Raw genomic sequence first — 19,840 nt, 5'->3', positions numbered from 1 at the left:
TGGCACCCCTGGTCCTTAAAGAAAAGTGTTCCAACTGGCCAGTATTTATGGGCCAGGAGGAACTGCTCACAGGAAATTTCATTCCAAACTGAGTGTAATGAGTTATTTAGTAGATTCAGACAAAGGGGTTACCCTAGAAGACATCTAAAGACGGCCTACCATCGTGCGAGAGGTAGTGCTAGATCTGATTTATTGAGAGACTCACGATCAGATGATGCGAGACAGCCGATACGCTGCATAGGCACATATGATGGCCAAAGCGACAAAATAATGGCGATACTAAATCGTCATTGGCACCTATTATATAGGGATCCTGAACTGAAAGAGGTAATTGGGAAAAATCCCAAGGTCACATTCCGCCAAGGACCCATCCTGCGGGATATATTAGTAAATAGTCACTTGAGACAAGAGGATAGACCTACCAACTGGCTAACAAGCAGTGTTATTGGGTCTTTTGGCTGTGGGAATTGCAGTTTCTGTAAGTTCTTGCCCAAAACAAAAAAAATTTACTAATCCAGTAAACGCACGGGTGTATGAAATTCGACAGTTTGTAAATTGCAAAACAAGGAACATAGTCTATGCTGCCCAATGCGAATGTCCGAAGCTCTACGTGGGTAAAACCACGCAAGAGTTTAGGAGACGCATTAGTCAACATCTAAGCAACATCAGGACGGGAGCAGACACACCTATCTCAAGACACATGCACGCAATGCATGGTAATAATTTGTTTGGCCTAAAGTTCTGGGGCATTTGCAACCTGAAATTAGGCCCGAGAAAGGGAAACATAGACAGAATGCTTTTAAGGGAAGAAGCTAAGTGGATATATACACTTAAATGTCTATCACCGAGAGGCCTAAATGAAGGCTTTTCCTATGCAGCGTTTTTGAATTGAAACAATAGACAGGAATACAAATAGATTTATGTGGATGAGTGAGAAAGGAAAGGATCACCACAAATAATAGGACAACCCATACTTATGAAAACATTAATCTACCTACATACCTACCTGTTAATACAGCAACCAATAAAATAAATATCATATTGCATAAGCCTTCAGGACTTGGAGGTGATGTTAATAGAGGCAATAAGTATAAATACAACATATAAATACAACATCTTGAAATGAAAACATAACATACTCACCATGAAAAATATGTGGTCCAGGGAAGGACTTGGAGTGGTGGAATGGTGGTGAGGCGGTCCGAAAGGTGGTAACCAGATGGAGATACACCATATCTAATGGTGGAAACAGTTGTATGAATTAGAATACCTATGGGTATATATTTTATATCTAATATGATTGATCTATTATATGCATGGTTAAGAGTATGCCTTAATCGGACCCCCTTGAATATGACTCGGGGTGCACAGTGCAGGAATTGATGCTACACCATGTATTATATGTGGATACACTGTGTACATGTAAGGGGAGAGATATACATATATTGGAAGGAACATCAATATATCAATATATGTATCAATATAGTGAACCCAGACTTGGATCTATCCATCTATTCATATGGACACTAGAATTGATGGAAAACACTGTATTGTGGTACCTTGCATATATAATCAGGGATGCTATATGATCTATATCTGGGCATTCTATAGATGATAGAGCTCAGAATATCCCTATAGTGAATATCTAATACATTACCATCAAAATATTCTAATTCTAGATAATGGTCACTTACCAATGAATGTGAAGAATAGTGGTTCTGAAGCTGGATGAACATCGGAGCATGCGTAGTGCCTCTTGCAGATATCGGACTAAGTCCTGTAAATATGCTGATACGCAGGCGCGGTCCCCTGGCATGCGCAGTGAGACATTGTGCTGACGTGCAACGCAAACAATAGATGGTTGGAACGCAAGGGGACCGTGACTGGCTGCCAGCGATCAGATGACACTGACGTCATCGTCTAGCGCTGAGTCTGTGATGATGACGAGGCGGCGATCCAGGAATGGTGATAGGATGTGCAGCGGTACAGGTAATACCGGCGAATAGGACCTGATAGGTCCAAACAACAGGTACACAGGTGCACTGGAACTGGGGAAGCCATGATAGGTGGATTGATGAAAGTGGGAGGTCCTAATAGGTATAAATACCGAGATGGTGGATCAGAAAGTTGATGCCCATTTTCCCTCCTGAAGACGCTACGGAAGTAGTGAAACATGTAGAGGGGGCATTTTCAGCATTTTAATTAGCGGTAGTTTGTGTGCAATCCATGGTGGTACTGCAGCCCACCTGTGATATTGAATACATATAACAGTGGTTCTTACAAATTAATTACCATATAGAGTGGGCATGTGTAGAACTAACTTACTAAATATAACCAATACCCTATTTAAAATTTACCTTTTATTATGTCTTATTAAAATATTATAACTTTTTAATCTCCAGCGATCTGCTGTATATGTAAATAATCAATGATGCTCACATAAAACTGATAACCATATATGTCAGAGGTATGTATACTTGGACAAAAATACATATGCAAATAAACAATACAGTGAAGCAATAACGTTGGATGGCACTTACGTATTGCGGATTATGCTTTCTTTTCAGTCCTATGGGAGGAGACTGTCATAGGGTAAGATAGAGTTAGAATAGTGCTCTGATGTATTCAATATTGATGATGTGATCTAACTGGCACTCCTATTACAACAAATTCTCACCCTACCTAACAGCGGGGGAGGCGCCCCCACTTCAACAGTTGACTCTCCACTCCCTATAGCTGACTATAACCATAGTATACATGCATGACAATACAAAGCCATTATTTTAATGTATATAATGATGCATCATTATACAGCACATCTATGTGTACAAAAAGTGATAAATAATGAATAAATAAATCAATCCTTCACCAAATAATAAGATAATGGAACAAAATTAAAGAAGGATAAAATGTAAACCTTTAGAGTACCTCTACGCGTTTCCCCCCGGTAATAGACTAGTACCCGGGGTTCCTCAGGAGGTTTTTACCAAAAAAGGTACTGTGCAGGAGCAAGTGGAGACAATGTCACAAAAAAATCATTGACCCACAAGTATTACCTGCACAGGGAGGCATGCATACAATCAAACTGCATGCCTCCTGAGGAACCTCCTGAGGAACCCCGGGTACTAGTCTATTACTGGGGGGAAACGCGTAGAGGTACTCTAAAGGTTTACATTTTATCCTTCTTTAATTTTGTTCCATTATCTTATTATTTGGTGAAGGATTGATTTATTTATTCATTATTTATCACTTTTTGTACACATAGATGTGCTGTATAATGATGCATCATTATATACATTAAAATAATGGCTTTGTATTGTCATGCATGTATACTATGGTTATAGTCAGCTATAGGGAGTGGAGAGTCAACGGTTGAAGTGGGGGCGCCTCCCCCGCTGTTAGGTAGGGTGAGAATTTGTTGTAATAGGAGTGCCAGTTAGATCACATCATCAATATTGAATACATCAGAGCACTATTCTAACTCTATCTTACCCTATGACAGTCTCCTCCCATAGGACTGAAAAGAAAGCATAATCCGCAATACGTAAGTGCCATCCAACGTTATTGCTTCACTGTATTGTTTATTTGCATATGTATTTTTGTCCAAGTATACATACCTCTGACATATATGGTTATCAGCTTTATGTGAGCATCATTGATTATTTACATATACAGCAGATCGCTGGAGATTAAAAAGTTATAATATTTTAATAAGACATAATAAAAGGTAAATTTTAAATAGGGTATTGGTTATATTTAGTAAGTTACATATAACAGTGGTCAACTGGATATAATCTAAATATTACTACAAAGCACACCAGCCCGTGATTTTAAGTGAACACACTCATCATTTATTATACACTTATTATTTACTAATTCTAATTTAAACATAAATAAAAGTTAAGTTTTAGGGGTGGGATTTAATAAGGGTATCAGTGACTCTGGGTTTCCCAGGGTCAAAGGTGTTTCTTGGTTATTATTACCCTAACCCACCCTGGGGTCTCTTTGTTGTTGTTCTAACGTAGAAGAAGGTCAAGGCAGGCGGCAAAGATGCAGAGTCTAATAACGTAGCGGAAGGTCTGGATACATGGGTAGGCTAACAGGCTATAACGGTCGCTTAATCGCAGGCTATGGGCACTGAAGATCCAGCAGGGAAGTGTGGGAGGTGCAGGGTCTTATAACGTGGTGTCAGGTGCAAACACTAATTATGGACGCACTGGCCCTTTAAATTTCAGAGCTCCAGAGTGCGTGCGCCCTAGGAGATGGGGACTCACTTGCCAGAGCTGAGACACAGAGGCAACAGAGGAGTCAGGTAAGTGACGGCCTGGGATTCGCATGCGCGTACCACGATGCGAATCCCAGCCCCGCCGACAGCAGGGACAAAGCGTTCGCGGCCAGCGTGTGCGGCCGGAGCATGGTCCCTAACAAAACATAGTGCTAGTGCAAGGGAAAACGTGCGAAACGCGTTTGAGATACGGAGTGGTGTGGTGGAGTCTTGCTTTGTATGTATTACCCGACCAGTTTCACTGCTGCTTTTTCCCTTGCACTAGCACTTTGTTTGTTTCACATTGTCACATCTGATTGGTTTTTGCACTTAGCAATTTATTTTTTCATGTGATTTTTTGCACACCTCCCTGTTTTTGGTTGTCAAACTGCTATATAGGCTGACTTGACTTGTACCATGGTGTGTATTCATTTTTATTTTTCACATAAGTTTTCATCCCCTCCTTTTGTATACTGCAGTGTCCTCAGCATACATAGAGGCTTGTTTATTTGCCCCTTTTTTGTATTAGACACATTATACGGGCTCCCCCCTCCCACTCCTTGCAGGTTTTATAGTTTTATATATATATATATATATATATATATATATATATATATACACTATTAACTTCATTTTATACTGTGCTTTTATATTTTTTACCCTGTCCTTATGTGTAATATGTTGTTATAATAATGAATTACATAAAACATATATTTTTTCAATAGTTCTCTATTTATTTATTTACACACCTTATTTCTTGAGGTTATTGTTTGTGCACACCGTGCACATATAGATGTTCAAGTCTAATTGGTCCCAGCAAGCTGCAAGGTCCTTCTGTGTTCCTGGCCACCTCTCTGGGATTCTGGCCTAGCTGAGAAGATAATAACATCTGTCTTAACCCAGTAAAGCCTTTGCTAACCCATAACTTGGTTGTGGACTCTCCTTTCCCTGCCTAGCCATTGGAATAGCGGAGATACCGTTCATGTGGTTCTGGTGCCCAAAAACCACTCTGGTGTCACGAACATTAGCAGTTAAAGGGGTACTCCGGTGAAAAACTTTTTTTTTTTATCAACTGGTGCCAGAAAGTTAAACAGATTTGTAAATTACTTCTTTATTAAAAAATCTTAATCCTTCCTGTACTTATTAGCTGCTGAATACTACAGTGGAAATTCTTTTCCGTTTGAAACACAGAGCTGTCTACTGACATCATGAGCAAAGTGCTCTCTGCTGACATCTCTGTCCATTTTAGGAATTGTCCAGAGTAAAAGGAAATCCACATAGCAAACATATGCTGTTCTGGACAGTTCCTAAAATGGACAGAGATGTCAGCAGAGAGCACTGTGCTCGTGATGTCAGCAGACAGCTCTGTGTTTCAAAAAGAAAGGAATTTCCGCTGCAGTATTCAGCAGCTAATAAGTACAGGAAGGATTAAGATTTTTTAATAGAAGTAATTTACAAATATGTTTAACTTTCTGGCACCAGTTGATTAAAAAGAAAAAGTTTTTCACCGGAGTACCCCTTTAATAACACCTTGTCCCTGGGGTTAATACCATCTTGCCCCATACACCTACACCGTTACATCCCGTGGTCCCACCATCACCATGGGTCACCACACATTTGAGGCCTAAATTAGGGATTTGCATAGGGGTGGACTCGGATGCAAGTGTTACAATTGCCTACGCTACCAAAAATATTCTATGCCAGTAATTCCCAAACAGGGTGCCTCCAGCTGTTGCTAAACTCCCAGCATGCCTGGACAGTCAGTGGCTGTCTGGAAATGCTGGGAGTTGTTGTTTTGAAACAGAGGCTCCGTTTTGGAAACACTGCCGTATGAGAAGTTTTTCATTTTAAAAAAAAATATTTTTTTTTGGGGGGGGGGGACTGTGTAAGGGTGTGTATGTAGTGTTTTACTCTTTATTTTGTGTTACTGTAGTGTAGTTTAGGGTTTTTAGGGTAAATTTGCACTGGTGGGGGTTTACGGTGAGTTTTCTGGTAGGAGTTTGAGCTGTGGCAGAAAATTTGCAGGAAACTCACTGTAAACCCCCGCCCATATGATTGTACCCTGTACATTCAGGTGGTGGTGCTGGCCAAACCTCCAGCTGTTGCAAAACTATAACTACCAGCATGCACTGACAGACCGTGCATACTGGGAGTTGTACTTTTGCAACAGCTGGAGGCTCACTAGTTGGAAAACCTTGAGTTAGGTTATGTTACCTATCTCAGTATTTTCCAACCAGCGTGCCTCCAGCTGTTACAAAATCACAACTCCCAGCATGTACTGATCACCAAAGGACATGCTGGGAGATGTAGTTATGCAACAGCTGGAGGCACGCAACTACAACTCCCAGCATTCCAAGACAGCCATTTGCTGATCATGCATGCTGGGAGTTGTAGTTTTGCAAGATTTAGAAGGCTGTGGTTTAGAGACCACTGCACAGTGATCTCCAAACTATGGCCCTCCAGATGTTGCAAAACTACAAATCCCAGCATGCCCAGACATCAAACTGCTGTATGGGCTTGCTGGGAGTCATAGTTTAGCAAGATCTAGAGGGCCACAGTTTAGAGACCACTGCATAGTGATCTCCAAACTGTACCCCTCTAAATCTTGCAAAACTACAAATCCCAGCATGCCTAAACAGCAAAAGGCTGTAGTTTTGCAACATCTGCAGGGCTACAGCTTAGAGATTACTGTAAACTGTGGCCTCCCAGATGTTGCTAGGCAATAGCTCACCCTGCAGTAGCAGGGTCACCGCCGCCGCAGCCACTGCACACAGAGGATCGCCGCCCACTGCCGCACAGAGGAGGACTGCTGCCACTTAGGGACCTCCGTGCCGATCCCAGCACAGTTCCCCCGCTCTGCCTGGACTGGACAGAACGTGGGAACCAAACTTTAACCCTCCCGCCCCCTATCTGCTATTGGTCAGTTGCTTCTGACTGACCAATAGCAGGGATAGGAGGGGTGGCACCCCTACCACCACACTCCTATACCTTTAGGGGAGGATGTCTTGGACAGCCCCGATCCCTCTTATTTTCCGGGTCACCGAAGACCCGTATGACCCGGAATACATAGCACCAAAGACTAAATACTCCCTTACCCTAAACCACAAATAAAATCATTCTTACCTTTAGGCTAGGTTTAGACTACAGGATTTCTGCCTGCAATTTAACTTTGAAATTGCAGGCAGAAATTGTGCTTGCTAAAATGTACAAGCTAGTGATTGGGTTTTCTGGTCACCAATTCACACCTTGTGAAGGGAAAATCCGCTTTAAAATATCCACCTGAAGAATGGTGGAGCTCTTTCTTCCGGCGGATATCCTCGCTAAACACATTGCAGTCTATTAGGGACTGCAATGTCGTTGTGGTCCTAGCGCGCCACACTCGGAATCTCTACACTGAAATTTTCCTTCAGGACATTAAGCAGTCTGAACCTAGCCTTAGGGTCTATTCACAAGGCAGAATTTCCGCTTGCAGAATTCCGCCTCAAAATAAAGCCCATAGACTTCTATGGGATTCCGCACTCCCATTCCCATTTTTAAATTTTCGCAAGTGGAAATTGGAGTGCCGAATGGGAGTGCCGAATCCCATAGTAGTCTATGGACTTTAATTTGAGGTGGAATTCTGTAAGCGGAAGTTCTTATTCCTCACTGCTACGCAACATTGGTTTGCACTCTTTGGAGGGAAGTTATGAACTCAGTACACCTGGTTTGGGGCAGCAGAAACTCGCAGAAGCCCAAAGTTTGCACAAAAATTTTCAGCCTCAAATGTTCCTAGATTTACTACAATTTATGTGAAAAAACTAAATCTGCCCAATTTACAGCCATCTGTATTTTTTTTTTTTAAGACCAGTAAATTCCACCTTTTTTGTGCTGTCAAGGTAGTGGTCCAGGCAATAATGTTGCAGAGAGATATTAACCCCTTAAAGACCCAGCCATTTTACACCTTAGGACCCGGCCATTTTTTGCACATCTGACCACTGTCACTTTAAACATTAATAACTCTGGAATGCTTTTAGTTATCATTCTGATTCCGAGATTGTTTTTTCGTGACATATTATACTTTAACATAGTGGTAAAATTTTGTGGTAAATTGCATCCTTTCTTGGTGAAAAATCACAACATTTGATGAAAAATTTGAAAATTTTGCATTTTTCGAACTTTGAAGCTCTCTGCTTGTAAGGAAAATGGATATTCCCCAAAAAAATAAAAAAAAATTTATTCACATTTCCAATATGTCTACTTTATGTTTGCATCATAAAATTGACGTGTTTTTACTTTTGGAAGACACCAGAGGGCTTCAAAGTTCAGCAGCAATTTTCCAATTTTTCACAAAATTTCCAAAATCACAATTTTTCAGGGACCAGTTCAGGTTTGAAGTGGATTTGAATGGTCTTCATCTTAGAAATACCCCACATATGACCCCATTATAAAAACTGCACCCCCTTAAGTATTCAAAATGACATTCAGTAAGTGTTTTAACCCTTTAGGTGTTTCACAGGAATAGCAGCAAAGTGAAGGAGAAAATTCACAATCTTCATTTTTTACACTCGCATGCCCTTGTAGACCAAATTTATGAATTTTTACAAGGGGTAAAAGGAGAAAAGGTATAGTTATATTTGTAGCCCAATTTCTCTCGTAAAGTGTTCGGCGGGCGCAGTAGAGGGCTCAGAAGCGAAGGAGCGACAAGGGGATTTTGGAGAGTACGTTTTTCTGAAATGGTTTTTGGGGGGCATGTTGCATTTAGGAAGCCCCTATGGTGCCAGAACAGCAAAAAAAAAACACATGGCATACCATTTTGGAAACCAGACCCCTTGAGGAATGTAACAAGGAATAAAGTGAGCCTTAATACCCCACAGGTGTTTCACGACTTTTGCATATGTAAAAAAATAAAATAAAAATTTCACTAAAATGTGTGTTTCCCCCCAAATTTCACATTTTTGCAAGGGTTAATAGCAGAAAATACCCCCCAAAATTTGTAACCCCATCTCTTCTGAATATGGAGGTACCCCATAAGTTGACCTGAAGTGCACTACGGGTGAACTACAATGCTCAGAAGAGAAGGAGTCATATTTGGCTTTTTAAGAGCAAATTTTGCTCGGGGGGCATGTCGCATTTAGGAAGCCCCTATGGTGCCAGGACAGCAAAATAACCCCCACATGGCATACCATTTTGGAAACTAGACCCCATGAGGAACATAACAAGGGGTACAGTGAGCATTTACCCCCCACTGGTGTCTGTCAGATCTTTGGAACAGTGGGCTGTACAACATTTTTAATTTGCACAGCTCACTGTTCCAAAGCTCTGTCAGACACCAGTGGGGTGTAAATTCTCAATGCACCCCCTCATTACATTCCGTGAGGGGTGTAGTTTCCGAAATGGGGTCACATGTGTTTTTTTCAATCAGCCACCCCTGTGCAAATCACCTCAAATGTACATGGTGCATTCTCCCTTCTGGGCTTTGTTGTGCGCCCCCAGAGCACTTTGCGCCCACATATGGGGTATCTCCATAGTCGGGAGAAATTGCATTACAAATTTTGGGGGGCTTTTTTCCCTTTAACCTCTTGTCAAAATTAAAAGTATAGGGCAACACCAGCATGTTAGTGTAAAAAAAAAATTTTTTACACTAATATGCTGGTGTAGACCCCAACTTCACCTTTTCATAAGGGGTGAAAGGAGAAACCCCCCCCCCCCAACATTTGTTAGGCAATTTCTCCTGAGTACGGCGATACCCCATATGTGGCCCTAAACTGTTGCCTTGAAATACGACAGGACTCCGAAGTGAGAGCGCCATGTGCATTTGAGGCCTGAATTAGGGATTTGCATAGGGGTGGACATACAGGTATTCTACGCCAGTGATTCCCAAAAACTGTTGCCTCCAGCTGTTGCAAAACTCCCAGCATGCTTGGACAGTCAACGGCTGTCCGGCAATACTGGGAGTTGTTGTTTTGCAACAGCTGGAGGCTCCATTTTGGAAACAGTGGCGTACCAGATGTTTTTCATTTTTATTGGGGAGGGGGATTACAGTTAATTTCCAGCTGCGAGTTTGAGCTGCCGCACAAAATTTGCTGCATCGCAAACCTGCAGCCTGATACTCACTGTAAGCCCCCTGCCCATGTGAATGTACCCTGTACATTCACGGGGGGGGGGGGGGGGTAACCTCCAGCTGTTGCAAAACTACAACTCCCAGCATGTACAGTCTATCAGTGCATGCTGGCAGTTATAGTTTTGCAACAGCTGGAGGCACATGGGTTGGGAAACACTGAGTTAGGAAACAATGTTTCCCAACCAGTGTGCCTCCAGTTGTTGCAAAACCACTACTCCCAAACATTCTCAGGCATGCTGGAAGTAGTAGTTCGGCAACATCTTTAGAGCCAGATGTTGCCGAACTACAACTCCCAGCATGCTTGGAGTTGTAGTTTTGCAACATCTGGAGGACTACAGTTTGCAGACCACTAATACAGTGGTTTCCAATCTGTGCCCTTCCAGATGTTGCAAAACTACAACTCCCAGTATACCAAAACTGTCCAGGCATGCTGGGAGTTGTAGTTCTGCAACATCTGAAGGGCCAGATGTTACAGAACTACAACTCCTAGCATGCCTGGACAGTAAGGGCATGCTGTGGATGTGTAGTTTTGCAACATCTGGAAGGGCACAGTGGTCTTCAAACTGTGGACCTCCAGATGTTGCAAAACTGCAACTCCCAGCACGCCCAGACGCCAAGGGCTGTCTGGGCATGCTGGGAGTTGTAGTATACAGGGTCCCATTACAGCAATGCATGTCGCTTGATGGCGACGTGCATTGCTGTAAAGGGCCCGACCGCGGCTGAAGAGGAACTCACCTGTCGTCGCCGCCGTCTACATCACCGGGATCCGGGTCTTCAGGGACGAGGTAAGTACCGAGGCCGGGCCCCAGCACTCCCCCGTCCCCCGCCACGTCCTCCGGTTTACCTCCGGTCCTCTCCAGACTTCCAGGGGCCGGGCAGGGTGGGAGGAAGTAACCGCCCCCCCCTGCGATTGGTCGGTTAGCTAACCGACGGATCGCAGGGGATAGGAGGAGGTGGCAGGCTTGCCACCTTGCTCCTAGCCTCCAGCATGGTCCTGGCTGTCTGTGACAACCGGGATCATGCAAAATTACTGGGCGGTCGGGTCCCAAAGACCGATCAGCCCGGTATCGCCGCAGATCGCAGGGGCCACCCTCGGCGTTTGCCCTGGATGTCTGTTGAAGCATTTCAGCAGGCATCCGCTTCCGATCTCTGCCCGGCGCGCGGCAGGGACCGGAAAACACCAGGGCGTAAGTTTACGCCCTGGGTCCTTAAGTACCAGGGCACCAGGGAGTAAAATTACGCCCTGGGTCCTGAACAGGTTAAAGGGGTACTCCGTTGGAAAGATTTTTTGTTTTTTTATAAACTGGTGCAAAAAAGTTAAAAGTTAAACAGATTTTAAATTACTTCTACTTAAAAAATCGTAATCCTTCCAGTACTTATCAGCTGCTGTATACTACAGAGGAAGTTCTTTTATTGTTAAATTCCCATTTCTGCCTGACAACAGTGCTCTCTGCTGACACCTCTGTCCATTTTAGGAACTGTCCAGAGAAGGAGAGTGTCAGCAGAGAGCACTGTGGTTAGACAGAAAGGAAATTCAGAAAGAAAAGAACTTCCTGTGGAGCATACAGCAGCTGAGAAGTACTGAAAGGGTTAAGATTTTTTAATAGAAGTAATTTATAAATCTGTTTAACTTCTTGGCACCAGTTTAAGTAAAAGAAAATGTTTTCCAGCGGAGTACCCCTTTAACCTTTAATCTGTTTTTTAACTAGCCACAAAGCAGAATCCCCCTACCAATGCATTGCATGTAATGAAATCAAATAAATATATAGTCCTGACTCTTCAATAAAAGGAATAATAAATCTTACGTTAAAAAGTAAAATGTATCTTATATTCAAAAGTAATATAGTTTTACTATACAAGTAATATTATGCTACTTAACCTGTTAACGACCATGTACGTCTATATTCGTCCATGTGCCGTTAATGGGGTATGGCACGGGCCCCCGACTTGAGACTGCTTCATATCTGCTGGCCCCCAGCTGATTCCTGTAGCTGGTGGCCGGCGTTAATAGCTGACAAGCTGACAGCGGCATCTAAAGGTGCCTTTATCCCATCCCTGGTGGTCCAGTGGGGTGGATCACTCCCCACAGCGTGATCACAGGGGACGATCCACTTCTGAGGTAGCCTGAGGGCTTACCTTTCCTTCACTGCCACCTCCTGCACTGAGAATGATAAAGCCTTCAGGACCAGTCTTTATCAATTGAGTGCAGAGCACACAGATCAATGTGGTTTTATGGAACCACTTTGATCTGTGTGAGGAATCAAATTATTCCTCCTAAAATTCCCCTAAGGGGACTAAAAGTGTAAAAAAGAAAAAGTAAAAAAAAAGTTTTAAAACACACACATTAACCCCTTCCTTATTAAAAGTTTAAATCACTCCCCTTTTCCCAAACTCTATATAAAAAATATATAATAAAAATAAACATATGTGGTATCACCGCATGCATAAATGTCCAAACTATAAAATTATATCATTAATTAAACCGCCCGGTCAATGGTGTACGCGCAAAAACATTCCAAAGTCCAAAATAGCGTATTTTTGGTCACATTTTATGCACTAAAAAATTAATTAAAAGCGATCAAAAAGTCTGATCAAAACAAAAATGGTACCGATAAAAACTTCAGATCACGGGGCAAAATATGAGCCCTCATTCTGCCCCGTATGTGGAAAAATAAAAAAGGTATAGGGGTCAGAAGATGACAATTTAAACGTATTCATTTTCGTGCATGTAGTTATGATTTTTTCCAGAAGTACGACAAAATCAAACCTACATAAGTAGGGTATCAATTTAATTGTGTGGACCTACAGAATAAAGATAAAGTGTAATGTTTACCAAAAAACTTACTGCATAGAACCCAAAGCCTCCAAAATTTACAAAAGGGCGTTTTTTTTTTAAATCTTGTCATACAATAATTTTTTTTTACGTTTTGCCGTCGATTTTTGGCTAAAATGAATGATGTCATTACGAAGTAGAATTGGTGGTTCAATAAAAAAGCCCTCATATGGATTTTTAGGTGCAAAATTGAAAGGGTTAGGATTTTTAAAAGTTCAGGAGGAAAAACTGTGCAAAAACAGAAAAACACTTGGTCCTTAAGGGGTTAAGTTAGCAAGTATAAAACTTGGCAGACCTACAAAAAATACTGTAAAACTATATTGACATTATTTTTAGCAGATCGTGTTCAGTTTATGAGCACCTTGACTCAGCTTGGAAAGGACACCTTTTCTAGTATTAGAAAACCCAGTGCTTTGCTTGAATTTCTTCTTTTTCTTCTTGATGAAAGTCAAATATCTTGAGTCTGTGTTTTTTTTTTATTATTATTGTACCTTTCATCTTTTAAAGTATGCTTAGATTGCTGTACCTTTTACTGAAAAAATAAATCTGTGTCATGAAGCTTCCAACCTTTACTGAGAGGAAAGTTAATAAACTTGAGCGGTGACAATAATATTACACTTTATACGACTTTTGAGTTATAGTTTTCACATATTATATTATATTATATTCCATAAATTATAATTAGATTTTATACCCTCCCATGATGTAGCTTAGTTACAATGCAAGCACTGTACTTTGGTTACACACTTCTCCCTAAATTCAGTATCAGACACGGCTTAATTTTACTGTTTATACCGTAACATGATATGGAAAATATCTAATTGCTTTGCCTTTTAAACTGCAATGAACATTAATACATATCATTCAAATATGCTTACAGTACAGTTGTATCTATTATGGAATTAGCTCATTAAATTGAGTTTTCATTAGGAAATGTGTAAATAAAGCATGTGTCTGGATTAGAAAAGGTGAGAATTAGAAAATGTGTTGACAAGGGGAAAGACAATTGAGAATATGCAATGGTAAAAAGCCAAGACATTCTGTGAAGTTTTAAAATAATGAGATAGTAAAACAGAATGACCTAGCAATTTGTAAGCGCAATATATGGTCAAATAAAATTAATCGGAACAAAATATTAAAAAATTTACAATCAATGTAACCATGCAACATATTTTACAAAAGTGTTCTTAGGATTAACCCCTTAACGACTTCAAAGAATTTTCATTTTGTATGTTTTTTTTTCTCCTTGTCTTTGAAGAGCCATAACTTTTTTTTTTTTCCACTCAGGCTTTTATCTGGCGTTTTTTGGAAAACTGCCACTGTAGTTTATGAGCTAAAGCCTGAAGTATATCCAAACAGAATGGGAAATATAAAACATGAACTTCTACTTGTTCTTCCTACTGGACATTTCTAGCTTTGGCTCAAAAACTGCAGTGGCAGATTTCCCAAAAAATTGCATTAAAAAACTGTCTCTTATAGGACCAATTGTTAAGTTGTAACATTATAATTTATTTCACCATACAAATTTTTGGGAAAAAAATAGTGTGTAGTAAAATTTTGTAGTAAAAAGAAAATTGAATTATGGGGGATTGCATTTTTACACTGTCAACTGTGCGGTAAAACTAACATGCTAACATGATATCTTTATTCTTCAGGTCTGCACGATTACACTGATACCAAGTTTATTAAAACCTTTTTAAAAACTGCATACATTCACCCTATTCTGATCCCTGTAACTGTTTATTTTATTCTGAGGGCTCACTTTTTGCAACATGATCTGTAGTTTTATCAGTGCCATTTTTGCATAGATGGGACTTTTTGATTGTTTTTTTTTTTATACTATCTGGGGTGTGATGTGACCAAAAATCAACAATTCTGGCATTAAGCATTCTTGTTTCCTTTACAGAGTTCACAGTGTGGGATCAAAAACATAATAATTGTTTTCCCTTAAAATGTACTCTATATCATTTTGCTGACAATTCCAAAACTAGCTAATCAGCTTTCTACTATCTCTAGAGATATATTAATGTCCAAAACATTTCAATCTTTCATATTATGGAGTGACTTTACCAAATCATTTGATGCAGTACAACTCTTGAAAAAAAAAAAAGGCAAAATAACCCCTAATGACCCATGACATACATGTAAATCATCATGCCTTAAAAAGTTATAAAGAGAGCTCAAGAGTGAGGTCTGATGCCAGTTATTTAACCATCTAGATGCCACTGTCAATGTTGACAGTGGCATCTAGATGGTTAGAAGCCACCTCAAGTCACTGTTGATCAGCTTCCCTAGATAGGGAAGATAGATCATTGATAGGACAGTTCACTGTAATACACATATATTTCAGTTAACTGCATAATCATTCAAGCAATCCCATTGTCCCCTATGGCCCCCTATCCATGTTTATTACTAAAGTGTAATATAGCAAACTGCATGCACTGAGGATTATTTGGTGTTGAAGATTATATTGACATTGCATTATTTATTTATTTGTTTGCAACCCATTTGGCCAATATGCCCAGTATTTTTTTCCCCTGTTTGCTTCCTGCAGGAATGCTATACAGTTTTCATCTGTTATATGACATGGGGTTCTGTTGGACCAATTATTTTCTTTTTCACTACTTTGCATATGTTTTTAAGATATCAGTCTTTTTGATTGTATCAATAAAGTATTACTGTGTCCTTTATATGCATTCCTTGGTAGTATTACCTCGTAAATGTTTTTACTTCATGTTATTGTAAAGAAGATCTTAAAGGGACTTGGTGTTTTATGTAGTTAACTGTTTAACTGTATTTTCAGCCTGGATATCTACTATATCATGGCACAAAGGTCCCACACTTTGTAAAGTTCTGTGATTGTGTTATTTGGTTGTTGCTTTCCATAAGATTGTTTACTGTAAAAAACACCTGTTTTAGTGGTCATAATCTCGCTTTGGCTACACACCTATCTTCATTATTATAATGATCTTTTATTTCTGTTGACTGATATGTAATGCATTTCAGGTGTCAAGAAAATGTTGTTTCCTAAAGAAAACAAAAAGCACTTTTAGAAATCTATGAGCCCATATTGCATCTCCATGTGGCTTAGATTTCTTGCCGAGGCATGCAAGGGGTTTTCCTTAAAACGTGATAATTCCATAAAAAAGAAGTGCTTAAATATATGACAGAAAGATATAACCTTGGCTGTGCCACCATATACCTAGCACAGTGTATATGAAACCTTTCAAATATATGAAATTGTAAGGTATCAAAAAACTATTGACTTTTCTTGTGCTATTTTATACCATATACTGTATAAATTCACTATACTGCCTGCTTCTCTGAATGTTATGTGTTCAATAAGAGAAGAGCAGGCTTCAGAAGATCAACTGATGACAAGGTGAATGACTCTACAGGAGACCAGAAGAGTGAGAATCTGTAATGGGGAAAAACAGTATTTCAGAAAGACACATCTGTCAAGTTATATAATAAAGAGAAATGGAATTAGAAAGTTGATAGGTCTTTATATGTCAAATTTCAATGTAGTTGAGAAAAGGTCAGTGGCTTGAAATACATAGAAAAGGAAAGGTTGGTGTTTATAAATATAAATACCCTAATAGAATTTACCAGCAGTTGAAGAATGTTTATTATGGTACAATAGAGGTTAACATACAAAAATATGTGCTATTTTAATGCTGAATAATTTGTACTTTCTGTAGAAACTCTGAAGTTCACCATTGAAGCTGGCTATGATGTATGCAAATGTCAATGATTTTATTGCTTAATCAATAATTGTTTTTATTTCTCAGACAACAGCAATATTTATCACCATATGTATCCTTTAGTTCGACATTGGACATAAATGTATGTCCTGATGCCCTGGTACTTTGTACACCAGAACATACATTTTTGTCTTGCACATAAAGGGAGTGCAGAAGGTACTGTCTGCCATTAGATGGCGTGATCAACACTGATCATGCGATCTTCAGCAATGCAGGGGCTTTTTATGGCTCATCAGGTTCCCTTGCCTGCCTCAAGCTGCTCTCATGGGTCTTCTTCTCCGTTCTGCCTTCTTGCAAACCAGAGAAGTAGATAACCGATTATACTGATCAGTGAGGGCAGAGTAAACAAGAGAAGCAAGGTTTGTCCCTCATTGAGGAGGATGGTGGAAGGTCCTGCAAGATATGGACTGGCAATCGTAATGCCTGCCTAAGGGAATGACTCCTCTTCCACAATGAACTGCAATCATGTGAGGACCAAATTGGAGGAGACTCCAAAAGATAGAAGAAGAAAGAAAAAGATTCAAGTATGGGGAGCTGAGCTGGAAACAAGAATGGATGTATGCATTTTTTTTTTGTGGCCAGTGCAATTTAAATAGCTTTTTTTTCTTAAAAATATGAAACATTGTGTCTACAAAATAGATGTGTGCCATCATATGTAGCTAGTGTTCGTCCAATATATTCAAGTTTGAGTTCAATATTTTATTGTTCTGGTTTGTTCAGCTGTAAATTCCCACAATAATTGTATACTAATTGTTTCCTGAGAGAGATTCTGCCTGAAAACAGTAACATTACACTAAATTATTTCATGGCAACACTTAATTGTGCAGCTTAATGAAATGCAACTCCCATGTTTACCAATTATCTGTGCTAAGAAAGTAATTATGTAAGCTACGTATAGTCATTCATATTAGGGATGACAGGAAAATCAGCCATAAAATTCTTCTTTTAAATTACACCCAAAACAAATAATAAACCAAATAAGTCATTTTCTGATATACGGTATGTAGTTTATACAGATAAGGTAGAAAAGATCATTAAGGTAAAACTCTTTTAAAATACACTGGCCCAGATTGATCATCTAGACTGGTCCATAGCATCCATTCACAACTCAGCTTTCATTTCTGAAACCTCTCTAGTAAATAGAAAGCTGAGTTGTGATTGGTTGCTTTGGGCATTTCACTCTATTTTTCATCTTGAATAAATTGATAAATCTGGACCATTGATATTGTAATTATCACAGATTCCTTTGACATATATTTAACTGTACCTGGACTACAGAGGCTATAAAATGGTTAAAGAGTAAATGACAGCAGGGTCACCGACACTAACCAGAATAAAAAGGTAGATTGTGACCGTGTTTCTAACGCTACTTACTATGCATGAATCTGTGCAGTCATTCTAGAGGAATCCATCTAGTTGCTAATATGATAAAGTTGTCTTCTGAGCAATTGAGGCAGGCTACTGCAGTATGTGTAAGGCCGAGTTCACATAGCTGGAATTGTGCGTAAAGTCACCCGGAATACACATTTGAATAATTCAAAGGGCTATAGAAATGCTCATAAATGTGCCATCCCATAGATGGCAATGCATTTTCTAGCAGAATCCGTTGAAAGAACAGACAAGTCTATTGTTTCTGCGGATGCCAGAACCAGGATCTGCCAGCACACAGGAACTCCAGCTGGGACTACAGAACATAATTTTGTGGACCTGAGGAAGGTGCGAGTGTGCGCTGAAACGCATTCACCCCTCTTTTCTTCTGACTTCTTTTCCAATAAAAGTTACTCCTGTGAACTACAGTAGCGCTCCTAAGAACCCCCTATCTTTTGCATTCTCCTCATTGCCACTTTAAGAAGCAAAGAATAGCTGGGCATGCTTACCTTCATTATCATGTCTGGCATAAAGGAGAGTACACCAAATCACCTGTTTTACCACTTTGCATATTTCCTTTATTTGCTGATCCATTGCATAAAATGGAAGAATTATTTTCTAGCCTGGCATAGCCACAATCCTAACTAATGCTAGGTTCCCACTTGGTTTTTTTCTGGCAGTTTTTGGAAAACTGCCACTGCAGTTTTTGGAAAACTGCCACTGCAGTTTTTGTGCCAAAGTCAGAAGTGGATCAGAAGAGGAGAAATGTAAGTCCAAGGAGGCCGGATGAAGCGCAGTTGCACGAAATAACCGGTTATAGCCTCTGAGCTCACAAACCATCTCTGCAGTCTCGGTCAGATGTTCTACTCCACTTAGGAGCGCCCTTCGCCAATCCCGGTGGTGAGTGCGGATGTGTCTTTTTTCTTCTATGTACCATTGATATTACAAGTCTATCCTTTATATTTATCCTAGCACCACCACCCGACATTTGAAAGCTTTGGCTCAACCTATCATAGGCATCCAGCTGCAAGTATTTTACCTTGAAGTCTGTGTATAGTGCATTTGGTGCCTTCCTGTCATTCCTATTCACGCATAGGTACACTATGACTTATGGGAACAGCAAATTGAGAATAAAACAGACAATGCAAGAGTTTGCATTTAGTTATATGTATGACCATGACAGTCTACAATGTGTCACTCTCTGGTCTTTCCAGTATCATTGGATAGATTTGCCTGTTTGCTTTTCCCAAAAGCTGTGTTGTACCAAAATCAAGATTACAATAAAGCTTGAAGATTTTGAATGCTCAAGTTGCATGCTAAAGCGATATAATGTTATCCTGTGTTGTTCAGACAGGTGAGCTGATCTGGATTGTGAATGAATATATTTCATATATTGTATCTATTGATTGATTTGTTTTCTTAACTGAACATGAGGATTATAGTCCATATATTGCTTGCTACCAATAGATAAATGCATAACATGTGCATGTGTGGCCATGCGTTTGTTCACT

This window comes from Hyla sarda, chromosome 2 (genome assembly GCF_029499605.1).
Source record: "Hyla sarda isolate aHylSar1 chromosome 2, aHylSar1.hap1, whole genome shotgun sequence".
In the NCBI taxonomy this organism is placed as follows: domain Eukaryota; kingdom Metazoa; phylum Chordata; class Amphibia; order Anura; family Hylidae; genus Hyla; species Hyla sarda.
This window is presented reverse-complemented; position numbering follows the sequence as displayed.